The sequence below is a fragment of the Mchenga conophoros genome, linkage group LG22 (genome assembly GCF_057382185.1).
Source record: "Mchenga conophoros isolate Kocher_MC1m ecotype Shallow Benthic linkage group LG22, M_conophoros_male_GT1.1, whole genome shotgun sequence".
Classification (NCBI taxonomy): Eukaryota; Metazoa; Chordata; class Actinopteri; order Cichliformes; family Cichlidae; genus Mchenga; species Mchenga conophoros.
The window spans coordinates 17,671,445-17,692,213 of record NC_140546.1 but is presented as its reverse complement, the minus strand read 5'-3'; the positions used below and the strand labels follow the sequence as shown (position 1 = coordinate 17,692,213).

Genomic DNA, 20,769 nt, shown 5'->3' with positions numbered 1-20,769 from the left:
GGGACTGGTGAACTCGGCCTGCTGACAGCTTATTCTCTCTCTTATCTCCTCTGCGGTGTGTGTCTGTGAAAAGTGGACGGTAGGACTGCATTGAAATGTGAGGGTGTGGATCATCCTGTAGGCATGAGTTACCTTTCTTGCATACTGACATTTAGCCAGAATTCAAATGTTTAAACTGGGGCGTAAGTGAGTTTTACTTGCGCTGCCTTTCAAAAAAACAAAGCAGATGATCTCTTAACATCATAGCTGGTCATTTTTAACAAAATCCAGGGTATTTAGATCTCTTCTGCAGAAACTAGGGCTTAAATTTGCACGGTTGACCCAGGTCAACAAAACACAAAGCAAAGAAACTGAAGGTACAGATTTCTACTTCAGGTTCTTTGGATTTTGATCATAATGATGTTACACTGACACAGATCCAATGCTTTTCTTGTATTTATTATCTTTTTTTTTTTTTTTTTTTTTTTTTTAAAAAAGGCACACATAGTCGCCCAGCAAAACAAACGTATTCCTGCTTCTGCTGAAAATTAAAAAGGTTTCAGTGTACCAGTGTACCATGGCTCCCTGTTAGGTATGTCTCACCCTTCTTCAGACTCCAGATCCCATTGACACCCTTCATGTATGACCAGGTGGCACCCATCCACTGAATAATGAAAAAGGTGATTAAAGTGACTGATGTCTGGCCATCCATTCTCCCAAGTCTCCTCTTTAATGCAGCCATTACGCCCTTGTGTCCAAACTTAGCTCATCAAATGGCCTCATTTATGGTGAACTGACAGTGTGCAGTATATTGAACCAAGACTGAGGAGCACTTGACATCATCTACACATGGTTTTACTTTACACTTTAGAATTAATCTGACAGTGACACTGCGAACATGCAGTCAGATGCTGGAGAATTACAAGGATCATATATTTTTGTGTAACACCTGAACTTAGACTTAATTTTTTAAATCACAGATACTGCATATACTCTCCTAGCATGTTGTTATCTGTTGCTGGTATTCATATTTGGCATCTTCTGACTTTTCCACTTCTTGCCATGAAGGTGTTAAAAATAACTAGATTTAGCATTTAATTTATTATGCCTATAACCTGTGCTAATGATAACAATAAGCACAGAAAACAGTTTCCATGGTTTATGTGCCAAGTGTACTGTTTAGTTCCCACTGAGGGTGATTTGAGGTTTTTTGCTCCTGATCTGCTCTGGTTTTCTCGTGCAGCACTCTCACTACTCTCTGCACGATTCTTGGGATGAATCCTGTTTTGAGTGATGGATCATCAGGTTGTGATCAGATGAAACCTTCACATATTGCCTGTTTGATGTTCAGACTCCCTCATTAGAGGGGAACAAACTGCTGCAGTGCCTGATCAAAATGTGCCTGTTTGGAATGGGCCAAATGAAGCTTGCAGCTGTGTGAAAGTCGCTAAAATAGACCAAATAAAATGATGGCCCAAACGCAGCCGGGTCTAGACTTAAAATGCCATCAGACCTGTGTAAATTTTGTCTTGAGTTATGGCCACAAACAGCTGCTTTACGAAGTCTTTAACCCCTATATTCTAATCACTTCATTTCTGAGTGCAAGTAAACAAAAAAGTCCAGTACTAAATAGTACTGTGCAAAAATCTAGTCACCCCAGATTTCTTTATATTGTGCTTCCAAGGAGTTGGAAGCCTGGCTGGGTGAGTGGTGTGGACACCTGATTTTATGAACATGATAACTGGAGAACTCTTGATGTGAAGCTCTATGAAAAGGGCTGCACATAAGTGGTCTGCAGGAGCGCATTCGCTGTCAAAATAAAAGACGCGCACCAGATAAGAAGTTGCAACGCGTGTTTGCATACATAAGATTTTCAGGAGGACAGACATTTGTTTAGAACTCTTAAAGATGTCGAAGAAGCAAGCTCCTTTAAGCAGTTACTTAGGTGTTCCTCCACCTCCAAAGAATTGTCAGAGGAGTCCAAACCGCAAAAGAAGCGCGTATTCTCGGAAAAGTGGTTGCAGGAGGTGAGCTGGCTTCAAACAAATGATGAACGCACAGAGATGTGGTGCAGAATATGCCATGAAAATCCCACTCTAGCGGACAAAACCAGTGCCTTTTATATGTATGCAAACGCGCGTTGCAACTTCTTATCTGGTGCGCGTCTTTTATTTTGACAGCGAATGCGCACCTGCGGACCACTTATGTGCACCCCTGTCTATAAACATCTTGTGACTTTAATAACTTAAGAAGGAAGTAGGGATTTTCAAATTTATCCCCTAGGTACATCTAGATGCTGAGGTGTAGCAATGGCAGCAATCGGTCCAGAGAAAGGAGTCCAGAGAACGCTTGAGCAAAAGTTCTCCAAGCTTTCTGAAGGTCTTAAAAAATGTTTTTCTTTGGATTTTTTTAGTCCTATTCTTATACCTGACCATTTACAAAGAATTTATTCATTTTTGTTATACCACAGACATTATTCAAGCAAAAAAAAAAAAAAAAACAGAACTCATCGGATGAACCAGTGTTGTGTCTACAGATAAAAGACAATTCAGCAGATAACCAATTTTAAATGACATCTTTAGCTACTTTATTTCCTGCTTGTAGATGCACTTGTCTGTTTAAGGCTTTGTCACATGTTAATAGTGAACATCTCAATTATCCATTTACACATTGCTTTCTCTATTAAGTATTCTGTACTAGTTCGAATATTTAATTTCATTCATTAATTTAGTTTTCTTCCTGCAGAGTCACTCAAGCCATGAGACGACCAGCAGTGTGATTGTAAGATTATATTATGTAATTTAATTATTTATCTAAAACTTTAACTGCTCTCAGTTTACTGCAGCTTTCTGTGTCAACAAGAGCTGAATATCATTGTTTTGGAGTGGATGGGTTTATGGGATAGATTTCAGATGTTACTTCAAAGCGGGGTTCCTTATGTTCTTTTGCAGGAATCTATTGTTTGTGTCCTCCTTGATTGCTTAGAGCTTCCTCTGTTTTCTCAACTTTTAGTATTTGCTTGCATCCCCTTTGTGTAGACTTGTGCACACCTGCCCTCACTTTCTCTTTTATCTCTCTTAAAAAAAAAAAGTATTCTGTTGTGAAGTAAGGCACCTTTTTCTTCTTTTGGTGTGGATATTTCTTTTAACCGCATTGCCCAAGATTTGACTAAACTTGACGTCAGAGATCCCAGAAACATCCAGCTGGGTTTCTGGGATGGGATGTACATGCACGTCACCATTGCTGCTCAAAGGCTAGACAGCAGACTGCAGTTTGGGCCCAGTGTCTTCTGTCACCTCTTCTTTTTTTAATTCCATTAAGTTTTCTTTTTCATTTTTTTCACTATTCTGTGTTGTGAAGTAAGGCATTGGTGTAGATTTCTTTTTACCTTATACCCAAAGTTATAACAACAATCGAGCAGCTTGGGAAGGGGGACGTTGCCAGATCTGTTGGTGTCGTGGTGTGGCACAGGCTTTGGCTCTTGCCAAATTAATTTATCAAACTTATATGCACAAATGGCCTACATGCATTAATCATGACCATTATCAACATTACATTTAATGGTGACGTCCTCTGCATTTAATTATACCATGTTGTGTGCGTTTCCACTGTTTCCTTTAAGAATATCAGATTGCAGCATTAAATCTAGCTACAGTTTAACTTAACACGTGCTTAAATAAAGTGTGTCCTTGGAGTTGGTAGCTTAATAAACAAAAAAAGGAAGAAATTGTTTGTTCACAGGTCAATGTATAGTACTTCACACAGACGTCTAACATTTGGGCATTTACTGATTCATTACAGCAGCAGGATACAGTTAAAGTTTAGACTCAGACTACGTGCACACTAGTGCGTTTTTATTTGAAAATGCATCGCTTTCTCTCCGTTTTGGCCTCCCACCCACACTGAGACGGAGTTTTCGCTGAAGGAAAACGCAGCGTTTTGGAAACGCTTTCAAAACGGTGCTTTCGCGTCGCAGTGTGGACAGCGAAAACGGAGACTTTCTAAAACGATGATACGTGTTAGTCATATGATGCAGTCATGTGACCAATTAAAATAAGATAGCAGAGGGCATGATACAGCAGTTGTTTTGTTTGCTTTGAATTTTGACAGCCATATTAAAGATTAATATCAGTACATGCTCCAGATAGCTTTCCTTCAAATTCTTTAACTCTCACTCGCTTTTGCAACTTTGTACTTTTGTGTTACTCGCAACAACAACTCCACCTCATTGTTAGTCCATTTATAAAACTCGGTCCTTTTCCTCAACATTTTGCCGCAACGTTTCAAAGAGCCGGAAAGTAAATAAGCGGCAAACAGAAATGAGGCAGATCAAATCTTCTTGCGTTTCACACATTCACAGGACTGGAACGTAAGCGTTTCGGCTGTTTCAATGTGGACGCGCAACTCTGTGAAAACGACTGAAAACGTTAGTGTGGACAATTCTGCAAAGAGGAGTGGGCCAAATATCACAAAAGCTTGATTGCACCTCTTATTGCCAAAGGTGGCACAACCAGTTTGGTTTAAGGACAATTACTTTTTCACACAGGGCCAGGCAGGTTTGGATAGACTGACTGAATGAAAAACTGAATTTTGTACATGCTCGGGTTATCTTTGTCTAATTATAATATTAGTGTGAAGATCTGAAACACGTGAATGTGACAAATATCCAAAAGATATAAAATCAGTAAGACAGCTATTACTTTAGTCTTGTGCATGTAATTTCTCACACATCGTGCCTACTTACGTTTCTCAGTGCTATACTGTATGAATGCATTTTAACTTCCCATTTGCTCTTGTTGGAAACATAACTCACAAATATGTTTTTTACTTAAAAGATTTTTTACTAAACAGCAGCCAGTAGTGTCTTTTTAGGAATTATTTTTAGTGGCTAACGTTGCACTTTAGTAAATATTTTTATAGCAACAGAACGGTGTATAAGGAATTAGCTTAAAATATGCTCTAGAACCAATGTGCTTTGTAATCTGTGTGGCTCATTTGTTCATTTTTAACAGTTCTCGGTCAGTATAAATACACTACACAGGCTTTGGTCTTTTCATGGGATTTTATGTCAACAAGAAAAATGCTCGCTACCACACTGTCATCTGGCATGTCAGTCCTGTCTGTCAAAAGTAGTGCCTAAGTGGAAGGGGGACCCAAACGTGTCACTAACACTCGGGCATTACAGACAGCTAAATGCGCTAATGGCCTAGCTAATGCAGTGGTATTCACCAGTGGGTTGACCACGTACACACTTCATGCATATACACAAGGAGACCATATGCATGAAGTGATCCCTCACTCACTCTCACCCCTTCTGTCATTCAGTCACAGCGCAGGTACACGGATATTCACTCAGACATTAACACTCAAAAAGGAAAACGGTCAAAAGCACCCACATAGGGCATGTCCTCTCAGCAATTCTGTCACTCACAAAAAGCAGTATAAGGTGGGACATTAAGAGGTGAGTGAGTCTGCAGCATTTTGTCAAATAGTTATTCGGGCTTCTTCTTTAGTCGTCTTTTATGTTCTGAAAGATTTAAAGGAGAGAGAGAGAGGAGCTGCCCACTTACAGTATGTGAAGCTGGAGCTGTGTACCTGCTGTTTACACACTTACTCAGATCTCACTTTGATTTGGAAACTGATTTTCAGAAAACCTGAAAGAAAAAATCAAAAGACTAATGAGGAAACAAATGATTGGGACTGTAGTTACTGAAGTATTGTTTACAATGAACTTTTCTAAATGTGTGACAGATCATTTTAGCGTCGTGTTAAAGATTAAGGTTTAAGTTTACATACAGCTTTTTTCCCCTCCCAACAAAAATAATTCAGGAACCAGAGTGATCCTAAAGCAGATGGTCTGAAATCTGTCTTTTAGTCCTGCTGCCACTGTAATGTTAGTGAACTTCAACTAGTTCAGTGGAGGAATTAATATACACAAAATCTCCCAGACTCTTCTGTGTAACTCTTTGGACACAGAAGAGTAAGGTCAAATCGTACCCTGTTGTTATGGCAGTGCAACAGCACAACTGACTGAACAGGTTTCCTGGTTTGGCTATTACATTGGAGATAACTGGTTTTTGGTGGACAGAGGTGGGGCACGTGTTATATAGCCACTATCTTTGGTGTTGCAGAATTCAAATGATGAATCTTTCCCTTACAATGTCTCTGACCCTTATCTGTTCTCTGCTTCCCCATAGGAAGCTCGTTACTGAGAGACTCGGTATTCCCTGTCATGCTTGTTAGCCCTACATTACGAGTGAAAGGAGCAGGGACAGGAAGCCTCTGCTATAACTGATACATATACCCGTGAATAAACACACACTCAAAATCACATTCAAAGCTAAGATTTATAACTTGCCCAAAATTAGGGGAAGCCTGCCACACATGCAGACGACTCAGTCGTAAGTTCTGCCATTTAACAGTTACCTGTCGCTGCTGCTGCTCTAAATACAGCTCGCTCTCGGTCAGCTTGCCTGGTTAAGTGAAGATGAAGAGAACTTCCCTGCCAGGTACTGCAGATCAAGACTTGACATCTATGTATTTGTAACAAGGTTCTACCTACATCATCTCTCTGTGGGACACTGTACACTCTCGTAGAAAGACGGTAACACTGATGCAAGGCTTTGAAAGCAGCAATTAGCACTCTTGGTGGTCCGCACTGTTTTTCTTTTTTCCCTTCTTACCTTACCCATTCTCTTCTTTAACTTCCCCTGGGAATTGCTGTTAAGGGATACAATTAATTTTTTGACACAAATATGAAAGTGTTAATTCACCTGTGATAATTAGAGCTATTCTTACCGCATGTTGATGAATGTAAAAATGCAGTGTTTATTTATTAATTAATTTCCGCCCCGCCGTCAGAATGAGAGCTCTCATAATTGTGTGATCTTGACTTAAGAAGGAAGTCTCAAAGGAAATAGATTATAGACCTGCCCAGCAGTAATGAAACATTGTCAAAAAAATGCTCAGAAAAGTTACAGCATCTTCACTTTGATGTTCCTTTTTTAATATCTGTCTGAAGAGCGTTTGATGGTAAGGCTTGTCTTGACGTATCGTGGCTCTCATGAATTCTGTGGAGCACAGCGGTGAGGTGTATGACTAACAGCTATAACATCTTTAGTTTTCTCCTCGAGAACATGTTACGGTATCAGTATGTTACCATTACCTCGTTAGGCGAGGTAGTCGTAAAATTACACATGCTTTCACGGTGTGCAAAGTGCATAAGACTTGCAAAAGAATGCTAATTACATTAATCAAATTAATCACATCACAAAGTATTTCTACTTTTATTCTCAAATCAAGGTCCAGGCAGCCTGTGGTGCAGTGACTCTTAAGGGTCAACAGAACAGAAATGAATCCTAAAACTGCATTAAGTGCAAATACACTCCGCTGATATTCTGTTAGACACACCTTGCTAGTCAGACACCATTTAACCTTCAGAACTGCTTTAATGTTATGTGGCACAGATTCAACAGGGTGCTGAAAACAATGTCATGATGGCATAACGCAGTTGCTGCAGATTTGCTGGAAGCAATCATCAGAAGATGGGTACACTGTGGTCATAAGAGGATGGACACAGTCAGCAACTATGCTCAGGTAGACTTTAGCATTGCTTCCTGTTACGCGAGTAAATTTATGGAATAACAACAGTAATGTTTTGAAGTTAAATGGAACTTTCATCATGTTCAAATGTTAATTAAGAAGTTTATTGATATTTCACTTATTTGAAATTAAAGTAATTATGAAATACTATGTTCTGTTGTATTGTCAATTTGTGGTTGGCGAAAAATATATTATTAGTATGAGAGGTAGGGGTGTATAAGCTGCCTACACCCTTTCTGCCTGAAATAAATCAACTGAATGTCGCAGTAGAAATCTTGACGCATCACACCAGGTAAGATTTGTCTGTTGTCCAACTTTGGTGAGTTGTAGCCTCAGTTTCCTGTTCATAGCTGACAGCTGAGTGGCACCCAGTGTGGTCCTCTGCTGCTGTAGGCCTTCTGGTTAGACGTGTTGGGCATTCAGAGATGCTCTTCTGCATATTTTCGTTGTAATAAGTGGTTTTTTTGACTTACTGTTGTCTTCCTATAAGCTTGAAGCAGTCTGGGTATTCTCCTCTTACCCTCCGACATTAACGAGGCATTTTTACTCACAGAACTGCAGGTCACTCACATTTTCTCTTTTCTCACTACTCTCTGATGGTTGTAGAGAAGCGGTCTCCAACCTTTTTTGCGCCACGGACCAGTTTATGCCCGACAATATTTTCACGGACCGGCCTTTAATGTGTCGTGGATAAATACAACAAAATAAAACTAGTACCGGTACTGAAAAAAAGAAGATTTATTCATAACACACGTGAAAAGACCCAGGAAAACCGAGTTAACGATCAAAACGATAACAAAATAACACTGAAAACCGATAAAACCCCTGAAAACCATACATTTCACACCTGAGCCTCAATTCTCGCGGCCCGGTACCAAACGACTCACGGACCGGTACTGGTCCGAGGCCCGGGGTTGGCTTTGTAGCTGGTTAACTGGTGAGAAGGACAAAACATTCAGTCCACATCAGTGAGCGACACTGAGCCTTAACCTGCTGAATCAGTGTTGGGATTATGAGGTGGCTCCTGGAAATGTTTCTCCCTCACAAGGTTTGGTGTTCTGTTGCTATGTTTAGATTATTTTATTGAAAAAAAAAATCATCATAAGTTGTCACTTGTGGTCACTCATGACCCGAATCTTCAACGGCAACGTGGCAAAAGTGTTTTATTTTGGTTTTCTCTCTTCATCAAATCAGTTTACTGTGGCAGCAATTTCCTTTGGTATTGCTTCTGGATTTTATTACTGATCCTCCTTCAAAACGTCATTTTTTCTACACAGTTGACAGCTGTTAAGTTGATGCATCAAGTGTTCAACCAAAATAGCTCATCCTACAGCATCAGATGATTAAGTCAGCATCACTAATTAAGATTTTGTAAGCAAAACAGCACAAAATCACTCACTTTACAGTTTGATTCATATGAGCTTCAAGTTGAAAGTAGTTTGCAAACGCAGAAAAGATTTTGACTGAAGGAAAATCACAGATGTAGCTTAAAACCTTAATGATGGCTGAAATTCCACGTCGCCTTCTCAGTTTCAGGGTCACGAGATTTCCATTCGGCTGCGACTTTTGGGGACACGTCGACAGATGAGCTGTTTTAGTAGCATCCCTGCTTTTTCTGCTAAGAGAAATGGCAGTGAATGTAATGCCTGCATGATCTCACAAACTGAGCTAATCAATGTGTTGACCTAGCCCAGCTATGAGCAGGAACATCACAGTCTGGCTACTACCAGACCATAAGATTGCAGATCCAAGGGGTTAATCTATGCTTTGAGGGAGGAGTGGAAATCCATATAATTACTGGATTGTATGCTATAGCTAAAGCATGTCACACTGTGCTACTTTATTTATCCAAGTAAAAAAAAAAAAAAAAGAAATCTCACCGAGATTAAAAGTCTCTCCTTCAAGAGAGACCTGACTAACTGGATAAAGGATACTTTATCTGGCTGGCTGCTGGATAAAGAAAATGAATCTCCTCAACATATCAGCCCACATCGCTGTATCCCACTTGATATACGGTCATATTCACACGAAAAGAACACGCCATTTTTTTTTCTTGATCACATAATTTGGGCCTACAATTTGGGCCTACAAAAGGCTGGGAGAAAAACATACGCGGTAACTTATCACCCTCAACAAAGGGTGATCTTAAGCATTTTTGGCTCAGTCAGTCAAGACAATCACTGTCCAGCCGGGCCCGTCCCGCTCCATCTTGCCTGGCAGACACATAAAGGCAGCCATCTTAAATCACGTCTCACGGCGCACATCTAATGACTACTGAGCCCCTGCATATTTCAACATTAATTCATTAGAGGCGGGGATTGGGGGGGAGGGAGGGAGGAGGGGGTGGAATCAGCAGCAGCAGGGAGAATCCTCGGCGCACTCTGATTAAGGCCGTTATGTTTTATAGAAGCCATTTTTCAATGCCTCCTCTGACAGCACTTGAGGTTATTAAATTGTGGGCTTCAACGAAGGAGTGAGAGAGGGAAGGAGTAAGTGGGAAGGAGAAGGAGGAGAGCGAGAGAGATCATGGGAGGAAGAAAAGGGGGAAAGACAGATGGAGGCTGGAGAGAGAGAGAAAGAACGATTAACAATAGCACGGAGACAGGTTGCCAGGTCTCCTTTGGCTGCTGATAAAGTGAACTTCTCGTGATTTGTTTGTGTGTTACCTGTGGTTTCTGGGGTTATCTATATCTCATAGCGACTAGATTACCGAGTGTGTGTTGTACTGTACATAGAACGTGGCTATTTTCTCTCTGTCAGATGTGATACAGGGATTGGATGAAGATAAGCTACATATGGAGGAAGCTGTTATGTCCACTGAATGACCTTGAAACAGTTCTCAGTGGAGTCTATGATAGGTTTACATACTTTAGTGTTTTTTGCTTGGAGTCAATAATGTAGATGTACATACACTCACCTTATCAGTTATATTTAGCAGGTGCTGGGTTGGACTCTGCCTTCAGAAGTGCTTTGATTCTTCGTGGCATAGATTCGACAAGGTACCTGAAATATTTCTCAGAGATTTTGGTCCATGTTGACATGATAGCATCACCCAGTTGATACAGATTCCTTGGATGAAAATCCATGATATGAATCCCCCGTTTCACCACATCGCAAAGGTGCGCCATCGGATTGAGATCTGGTAACCGTGGAGACCATTTGAGTGCAGGGAACTCATTGACATGTTCATGGAACCAGTTTGAGATAATTTGTGCCAATGATGTGTTATCCAGCCATCAGATGATCGGTATAAAAAAGCATGGTCATGGTCAGCAACAATATTCAACTAGGCCATGGCATTTAAACAATGCTTGGTTGTTTCAAAGAAGCCCAAAGAGTGCCATGAAAACACCCCCACATGTCACAAAAGCAGCAGCTCCATGCTTGCTCGTTCTTTACACCAAGTTCTGACGCTACCATCTGAAAGTCACAGCGGAAACAGACTCATTGAACCAGGCGATATTTTTCAAATCTTCTGTTGTCCAATTTCGGTGAACCCGTGCAAATTGTTTCCAATTCTTGGCAGATGTGAGTCTGCTGCTGAAGCCCATATGGATCGAAGTGCTGTACATTCATAGACGCTTTTCTGGATACTGTGGTAACAGGTAGTTATTTGAGATACTGTTGTCTTCCTATCAGCTGAAAGCAGCCAGACCATTCTCCTCTGACCTCAAACAAAGAATTTCCACCCAGACCATTCTCAATCATGCCATGCTCAAAGTAGAGTACTTATTTCCTTATTCTAAGCAGGTTGCCTTGACCGTGTTTACATACCTAAATGCATTGAGGTGCTGCCATGTGATTGGCTAAGTAGATATCTGTGTTAACAAACAGCTGAAGGACAGTGATATACATGACAGTGGGTACACCATTTCTGGAGAAGAACAATCTAAGGAGCTAGTCATTTGTTTTACACGTCACATTTTAACTAACAGAATTTGTTCCGCCGCCAAAAGTTTAAGATAATCAAGGAAGGCTGTAGGTGAAAATACTGCTGTGGGAAAACTGACAAACAAATGGTGCTTTTATTTAATTACCCCAAAAAACACCGTAGCAAAACAAAGAAACAATGGAGCAATAGAATATTATCTCTGTTAGATTTCTACATTCAAGCTAGCAAAGACTTTTTTTGTGCGACCTCTTCTTCCCACACGCCCTCCCCTTGCTCAAATTAATAGGCAGTTGCAGTTCCTCATCAGCCAGTATCTCCTTCAGTTTTTCCAAATAGCTGCTCAGTGCCAGGGTTGTCAAGAAATTGAGTCATCACATCCTGGCAGCTGCTGCTTTCCTCTCGCACACTCGCTTATACAAAGGACATGTATGAATGTATTACATAAGCACTGATATAAAACAAGATGTACAGGGACATAAAGTACGCCATTTTTATAGTATGATAAACAAATAGTCCTTTCTGGATGTTAGCAGTTTATTTTTAGTGATAATGGAACAGTGTTGTAGAAACACAGACCCAGAGACAAAGCACGTCATTAGACACAAAGTCTAATGAAGACATAGGCATCTGCTCAGAAGAGCCCACAAAGTTCCCCCTGAAAATTAAACGAGTAGCTTATGACTTACTCTATCATTTATGCCCTTCAAACGTTGAAAGTTAAGGTAAATTTGATGTGAATTCTCGATTAAAATGTCTCTAAATCCTCTTCAAACTACCTCCACACATCAATGCAATGGCATTTATTTGTGCTCTGCTCACTCTTAACTTACCAGACAATAATAATCCTTTTTCTCCCTTTTTCTTGTAAAAAAAAAAAAAATGTATTGGACAGTTGAGAAAGATTATTGTTCATATATTAAAAGAAAAATCCCCCAATTCAATTCACTCAGTCTTTGTGCACATAGTGTTCGGTGAGTACAGAAGCACAAACAGCAAGTGTGCTTGTTTAAATCTTTATTGTCCCTGTGCGCATTATTGTACAACTCTGGGACTGTGCAGTAAAAAGACAGTCTTATCTGCGGTACTCTATGCAGTCACTCTCATAAGTAGAGGCGTATAAACGCTTACAATGACACACATACGCACAGCGGCACCATGTTACAGTACTATGTCCTTATCCCTGCTTTATCCCTGTCATCTGTGACAGTTAAACAATGTATCTGCTTGGGGCCCACCAGCAAGGATATAAATGGTTTAATTCCCAAAACACAGGGCTGTGAATTGTAAAGGGAGCAAATGGTCCAATATGATCTCGAAATGAAAGTGCACTCACTCAGAAGCGTTTCATTACACCGCTAAAATCGAACTCAACAACTCCATCACTTCTAATTCTTAAAAAATAGTATCACTGTAAAATAAATGGGCTAGTGTTCCATTACTATAGCATTTAATCTGAAATCTTATTATGAAATCTGGCTAGAAAGCAGGGTGACACTTAAAGTTGGTCTTTTTTTGATTTCGATCCCTGTAAATGAGGACAGTGTAGTAAGAGAGATGGATATGAGTTTAGTGAGAAGGCTGAAGAGGATGAGGACAGTCAGGAAGGTAGGAAGTGTTATATGGTGCAATTAGAGGGAAGACGATTAAAGACGCGGCGTGAAGAAGCGGACAGAGATTATATTCAGATTTCTGCCTTCTCATAAAATAGATGCATTGCGAGCCGATTTTATAAAATTAAAAAAAACAGTGAAAATAAACACAGACAGAGCTGTATACTGTACATCAGCGTCCAGTAAAGCGCAAAAGATTAAAAACTCATCAAAAACAGTGGGCTGGAAAGTGAGGAGGCTGAGGGAAGAATGAATGAGACCACCTAATGAGATTGAATGTTTGTACAGCTGGGAGGCAGAGAGGATAGCGAGAGTAGAAGAGAGGGGAGGAAATAAAAGGCAATACAGAGTGTCAGGGAAAGAAAAAGGCTCTTACAGGCTAAATGACGCCTGATTCCCTGGATATTTGGGCTCCCTCTGGGGAACATATAGTTGTTGCCTGGCACTGACAATTTGAGAGGCTTCAGAAGGAAACAAAAAAAGACACTGAATAAGGTAGATGAACATACAGGCTTTTCTCAGTGGTGCAGACTGAGTGACAGCCCTAAAAACCATCATTTAAACACAATCCCATAAAATCACCATTTTCAGTTTGCAGGCTGCTGATGCAGAAAGCAAACTGTTGCAGTCCTGAAATATATTAAATTCGCAAATATTCACATGAAAAAAAAAAAAGTTTCTCAACACAGAGAAATATCGGTCCAACTCAAAAACCAACGCCGGGCACCCAAAAGCAGCAGAACAGGCAAAAATTGTTGGACAGGACCAATTTGAACACATGTAAGCTTTTAATAAACGACAATGCCAGATTTTCAACGGAGATAGCCAAAATTTATAAAGGACAGAATTTCAAATCTATCTTCAGTTTGGTGTTTGCCAGAAAGCCTGGTTGGAAATCTGCCTGTCACAATCCTGCTGGAATTGTCATCTGAAGTAAGAAAACAAATAAAAAAACCAATATGTACTACCTACTGTGCAGATTTTACTTTAGATTTCAGCAAATAAAAAGATGGAACGTGAAACTGGAGCTCTTTTTTTCTTCTTCTTTTTTTTTTTTTTTTTTCACAAAAGCCACAAACATCTAACATCTTCAAGTGATGTATTTCCAAGACACATTGGTGGCGATGAGGATCAAAAGAAAGAGTCGAACCGAGTGACATACACGTGCGGCATAATAAAAATTCATTGAATCTACTCCACAGGCCGAAATGGATGGTGGCAGCGAGGCCATATTGCATCTGTGCAGATGGGGTCAGGGGTCATGTAAAGTTGTTTGAGAAGGCACTGCGCTTTCATGCATCATGTAGCAGATAAAGATTTTGGGGGCTGAGAGCTGGAGGGTGGGGCCGGCTCACTGCAAACAACAGCAAACACTCTGCTTCCCTGAATTCACTACCAGCCTGTGTTTATGCTCAGGTTTCCAAACAGTAATTTGAGAGTTTGATAGATTTCATTTTTTAAAATAGGAATTTTTGTTATTTTATCACAATTGTGAGAATCTCATATGCAGCATTAATCCGCCTGCTTGTGAAAAGAGCTTTAGCAAACAAGGCGGAACCCCAAATCTTCAGCATTAGGATTGCAGTCAAATCATGTTCTATAATTTAATCAGCCTTTTTTAAAATGATATGATATAATATAATATTTTATTTTAGCCATGGTAGCACTATAGCTCTATTTAAATTCAGTGTTTGCCTTGCAGTCACTTGGCTATCCTGGACCAAACTGAAATATCTATTTAAAGTGCTTCATATGAAAGTAGTGTATGGACTTACTTTCCCAGGTAAGTACCCAGGACCAAGACTTGTTGAGGTCCTGGGTATCATTCACCTGTCTCTCCTCTCATGGATGGACTCCAGCTTCACTGTTTACTTCAGCTCTGTAGTCTCTGTGAGCTCAGCAGTGGTACACAACCCAGCTGTCCGTGTGCAGGTTCTGGTTGTAGGTGATGCAAGGGGATCCTCCAGCTGTAGCCTGAGATGGGGAAGCTGAGTTCTATCCACGGGAAGAACCTGAGATAAGATGGAGAAACGAGTTAGCCACTGGTTTTAGCTAGTGGATCAGTCGTTCTTCACAAGTACAAAAAAAAATAACAACTGTATTTCTATTTGATGGTTTCCCTGGGCATTCACGGTGCCCAAGGAATGAACCCCATTCGGTACATTTATGTTCCCCAAATGACTTCAGTAATTACAGTGAAAGCATTAATCACATTTTCACTTTGGTTTTTTGTACATATTGTCAAAATTAAGTACTTTCCCTCCAGTCTCTTAAGCCTTGACAGTAACAAAGATATATACAGTAAAATAAATACTATAACTGCTGAATAAAAAGCATATTGCTGTTCCAGACAAACCTCCACTGATGCTTTGATGCAAGGTTTCTGAAAGGCTTGAATATAGAAATACAAAAAATGGTAGCAGTTTATATGTTGACCAATTAAAGGACACAAATAATGTTTAATTAAAATATAACTTACATATACCAGTAATATATCAATATATATTTATATTTTGACTGAAGCTGTTCAGGGTAACTGCGAAAGAAAAACTATGCCACTGCTTTTTACTATTTTGAGAATGAAGCCTACTGCATTTATGCAGGAAAGGAGTGAGACAGAGAACCACTGGCATCTCAAGCTGCAAAGCCATTCGTTTGACTTCCTCACTTTTTTATTCAAATGGCCCTGACCTATTTGTTGTTTGATGCCAGCCCTTATTTCATATGATCAACCAACAAGCCGAGAGCGATTGTTCCAGCACAAATGGCATGGACTTGACATGGGCCCAAAAGCGTTCATATACCTCTCTGGCCTGAGGCCACAGTTTGTCATAACACAGGGAATTATGTATTATGCCTGCGCCTGGTGATGACATCACAATAGCAGGATGAAATATAAGCTCTGATATGGCCAGCTGATTGTGGAGAGCTGCGAGGGCTTTCATTAAAAACAGCATATCGCTCATAAAAAGATTAGAGCTGGACAGCTGTTTCCTGATAGTATGAGACTTCTGTAGTGGCTTCATCATAAGCAGGCACACCTGAAAAATATAAAATGCTCCAACGCTGTACGCACTATGTTGTTCTGCTGTGCAAACAAACAACAGCATAGACTAAGTAAGACGGAACATTTTTGAAATATCAATTATACTTTTAAGAAACATTTACCAGCACTGTCATGCTTGAAAATTACAGTATTAAATACAGAGTTCTGTCATTTAATAAGGATGTAAAATATAATCAGTGGCGAATGCAAACTACATTTATGTAAGTACTGAATGCCAAATTTATGTTCTATATGCATTTAGTCTTATATATCTAGGGGCCAATATTAAACCTTTTATTGTTTAATATTGTTTTGACAAGACTTAGAATACAAAAAAGACTATCATATATATTTCACTGAATATAAATATGATAATTATGTCATGTTATGAAAAAATTAAAGTTTCTCATTCCATAATGGCTAAACATTATAGTTCATATCTATATGAAATACTGAAAAGGGCTTAAGTTGACACATATTAGTTAAACTTTGGTATCATCGCTGTAATTTAAATGTATCCACTTGGTCAATTATATCATAATTAAGCTGGCCGTGTGATGGACAGTGGTCTGTCTACAGTGTGCCCGCCTCTCACACTGTGACAGCTGGTCATCGACACATCCACCCAGCACCCAGAGGTGGGTAAGTGGTTGGCTCTTATATACTTAGAATGTTTCCTTAAAGCGACTCAAAACACACATAAATAAAAATATTGATGCTGCCCTATGTTGCAAGGTTGCCCACCACTGCTTTTAATAGACAGAGTGTTTAGCAATAACCCATTTTTATGTTTTGTGTTCTGAGTGCCAGCTAATATTAATGAATATTGATCACTATAGATCTCTGAAGCATTATTTGAGGATTAATCATCCTGTTATCAAAGTCAGACAGGCTGTTTATGCATGAATAGATCAGTGGTACCAAATTTGATAGTGAAACTTATTATAAGGGATTTTTGGGGGGCTAGAATTCCTGAGCTAAGATAAAGGTCAAATTTGACCCAGAATATTTCCCACTATTATTTATATTTAGCCAGAAGCTAAATATGAAAAGAAAAGAGAAGAAAAGAGACAGACGAATGTTTGTCCCATACTTGCTTTTAACGTGGTTCTCTTTTTGCCACTGCTTAATTCTGTACAACCTCCACGGTGAGCTGTACATAATAGAACAAATATGTTATGTGGCAATGCAGCAGACAAACAAGAGGAAAACAGCGAACGCTGATTGTTTAAGAATAAGGGAGGTGTACAGGTGCCATTTCTAATTTGGTGGGAGAAGTCGTAGGAGGACGGCCTTGAGGAGCACAAAGCAGCTGGAATCAGCCTCATAAACTCACACTACATCAAAGGCTTTTCTGCTTGCTTCATCAAAGGTGTCTTCGTTGCTTGGCTCTCACTGTCTGCGAGCACACTGAGTGTGTCACTCTTGGTATGAGTTTCAGGAAATCTTGGCATGAAAGAAAAATTTACTCTTGCATCTTAGAAAAATGATATTCCTCTAACACAACAATGTTTACATAAGGAAATGAAAAATGAAAGAAGGCAGTCACATACTCATCCACGCTCCTGTGTTTTATTTTTCTTATGGATAAAGAAGAAATATCTCTGACTTTGTCAGGGGGAATGCAGTGGAATATGACATTTAAACATGAACGTGAGCAGTCAGTTCAGTCTCTGACAAGTGTGTTAGACATGAATGTAAATCACCTTCACATACGTTTTCCTTGTGCATGCAATAACAGGGTAACAAAAAGTACGCAGTGCGATAACAGCATCGCAGACACCACCTCAGATGAGCGCCGGTGGAGGTAAAGTACATTCTTTTACATTCTGGAGACAAAAATAAATCAGCTGGTTTCATCACAATGATCAAAACACTGTCCAGTTTAAAGTATGTCACAGTCAGCCAGCATTTTGAGTGGCTAAAGCACAACAGACATCTCAGCCAAATATATTACCGGTATATGCAAGCTTTGTTTCACAATTTCCCCACTCTGGATAATGTCAGAACAATCAGCCATTGTCTGAAATTAGCCTTTGTAACATACTGCAAACCATAGGGAGTAGTCTGGTTCAGTCATACTGCTGAAAATAATCAGTTTTGTGTAGATATGGGCAGAGCATGCAAGAGGCAGGACATCTATTTCAGTTAATTCTAACCAACATGCTAGAATTGATCAACTTGTAAATATGCTGTACTGTATGTACGATTTTTCAGAGTGAGCTCTATCTTGTGATAATTTCTTATCCCAAGTGTGTACACAACAAAACTACTGCACAATGAAGGTGTTAATAGATGCATAAACTTCCTGTTTTTAGGTAAACATTGACTATTAACACTTCAATCAGCGTTTGTAACCTTTTTGTCCTAGCAGGTTTGGGCATCAAACAACCACAATTACAAAGATAAACTGAGAAAATGCGTCGGAAGAGAAGAATAAATTGCCTGTGCAGATAGTAGGAGACTGACCAAAACTGAGAACAATGATAAGGCATACAAAGTCAGAAGCCAGAGATGTGGCCATTACAGGTGTGCTCATCAGTGAGGGTAGCACATGTCGAATAGAGAAAAGAAAGTTCCCTCTGGAAGACAATGGCTTTGGACAGGCACACAATAGCTTCATTAGAGGGTTCACATTATCAGGTCATGGGAGATAAAGGGGAAATATCAGAGCAGACACATTCGAATGATGCCCGCCGCCAAAGCCTGCCAACTTGGCGCGTGTGAGCCTCAGCTGTGACGAAGGCTGATTTTTTTGTTTGTAATTTGATGCTCCTGAAGTTGGCAGTGATGGGGAAATGGTCAAATGAGTAGAGTGTGAAGGGGGAAAAAGGGGAGCGGATTAATGGTTACTCTATGGCGTTGTTACATTCCATCGTAATACCATCCTCCTTCATTGTCCTTTTATCAACTTCCTCTCACAGCCCTGATGGAAGGTTACAGGTTGTAAACAGCATAGCTGAAAACAGACCAGTTTGCGAAGGGGACAAAAGTTGCATTAACAAAACCAATTCCCCAGAACAAACAACCTTTTTTTATGTAATTTAGGGGAAATTTTATCTCTCTGATGAGTCCAAGTGCCATTTTTTACCCATAAGCGACAAAAAAAGACAAACAGCGAAGGATTACCAGCTGTCAGTGCCTTCGAAAATAATTAGACCAGGTGGAAACCCGCAAACATCACCATTAGCAGCCAACGTGAACCTTTTCTGTATTTGCACTAACCGCTAGCTATCGATCCCACAGATCAATCACTGCTGCTGGTGACCAGGCTCTTTGTCAGACTTGTTCACCAGTATCAAGGGAGCCGAGCTGTCATACAACGCTTACAATCAATTAACAAAATAAGCCTCTTGACCCCCAGGAAGCGCTCCGCGAGCAGTGTGAAGGAAAGCAATCTGACCCCTGCGGAGGAGGTGAGAGAGGAAACATCTCCAAAGATTGTCGCTTTTATTTTGTAGAAACCTGCGAGGGAGTAAAAAGAGTGGAAACGTGAAAGAGTGTGAAAAGATTTCCTGGCTCGGCTGCAAAAGAGTAGGTACGCAAAGCATGTCACCTCAAAATATATCGCCGTTATCTCTTACAGATCACTTCTCAAGGGAAAGATTTTACTACCTCGTAAACAATTTGCAGCAACTATACTTTGTCTTCTATTAGTATGATATGTTAAGTGCAACCTATGGGCATCATGACCAATGATGGACAACTCTCAGCCAGTTTTTGTGCATTAGTAGCTCAGCAATGCTACCACTTTAGCCCTTTCAGCACTTACTAATCAAAGGACAAAAAGACACTTTAGTAGTGAAATTCTTAAGATTGCTTTGGACTGATTTGTATGTCTAACCCAGGAACATTAAATCAAGCAAGGCTAGCGTATTAATGTTACTGCTACATTGCACTGGAAATTTAGTTTGCCAGGTTCTGAAGGTGACACCGTTAAGCAGATAAAACACCCCAACTGTGAATTCAGGCCAGTGGAGATACATCAGTGAAGTGTCCCCTAAACTCTGCCCAAGAATATCCCTAATTCCCCAGCTCACCTGCATTTCCACATTCTGACTTTTTCTCTTACGGGTTTTCGCTTCTTCTATATAGTATATATGTCTGCATACAGTATCCTTCAGAGCACGCACACACACTCACAGGTGCCTTTCCCTTGAGCAGGAAACAGCCTACAAGGTTGCAGCCCCTCCATGGATGTGCCCATGTCATGGACAAAACGTATTCTAATTTCAGCCAAGTTCGCTGTCACCTGTGTGGTGGTAATAAATCTTGTCTGGTGACAAAAATAGATGCCCATTTTAAGTAGAAATTGACATTAAACAAAATCAGCAGATGAAGAAAGAATACCTTTTCTAAAAAGAATAGTGTGAGATGTTGAAAATTAGAATTAAGCAAATCAGGATCACAAGAAAAGGTGTGCCACAAGTCGTTAAGGAGGCAACAGTGCCTTTTAGGTTTGATGATTTTAACAGTGCCAGAGGTGGTTGGAGGTGGCAGGAATTTGCACAAAGCCTCTGCGCCAATGCCCTTAGAAAATCAGGCTCAATAAAAATAAACTGAGGCACGAGCGGTCTCCTGTGAAGTAACGGTCCTGAGATTGTCGGCAAAGTTTGACACATTACTTTCCAAACCGGTAA

General features: G+C 40.1%; 1 protein-coding gene across 1 annotated transcript in view; it reads right to left on the bottom strand.

Annotated features, from left to right (window-relative positions):
• Positions 1-20,769, bottom strand: part of LOC146549243 (teashirt homolog 1-like) — a 142,447-nt gene that overhangs the window by 64,054 nt on the left and 57,624 nt on the right. The window contains exon 2 of the mRNA XM_085262322.1: positions 14,859-15,095. The gene's annotated coding sequence lies outside the window, so the exon portion shown is untranslated. The remainder of the gene's footprint in view (positions 1-14,858; positions 15,096-20,769) is intronic.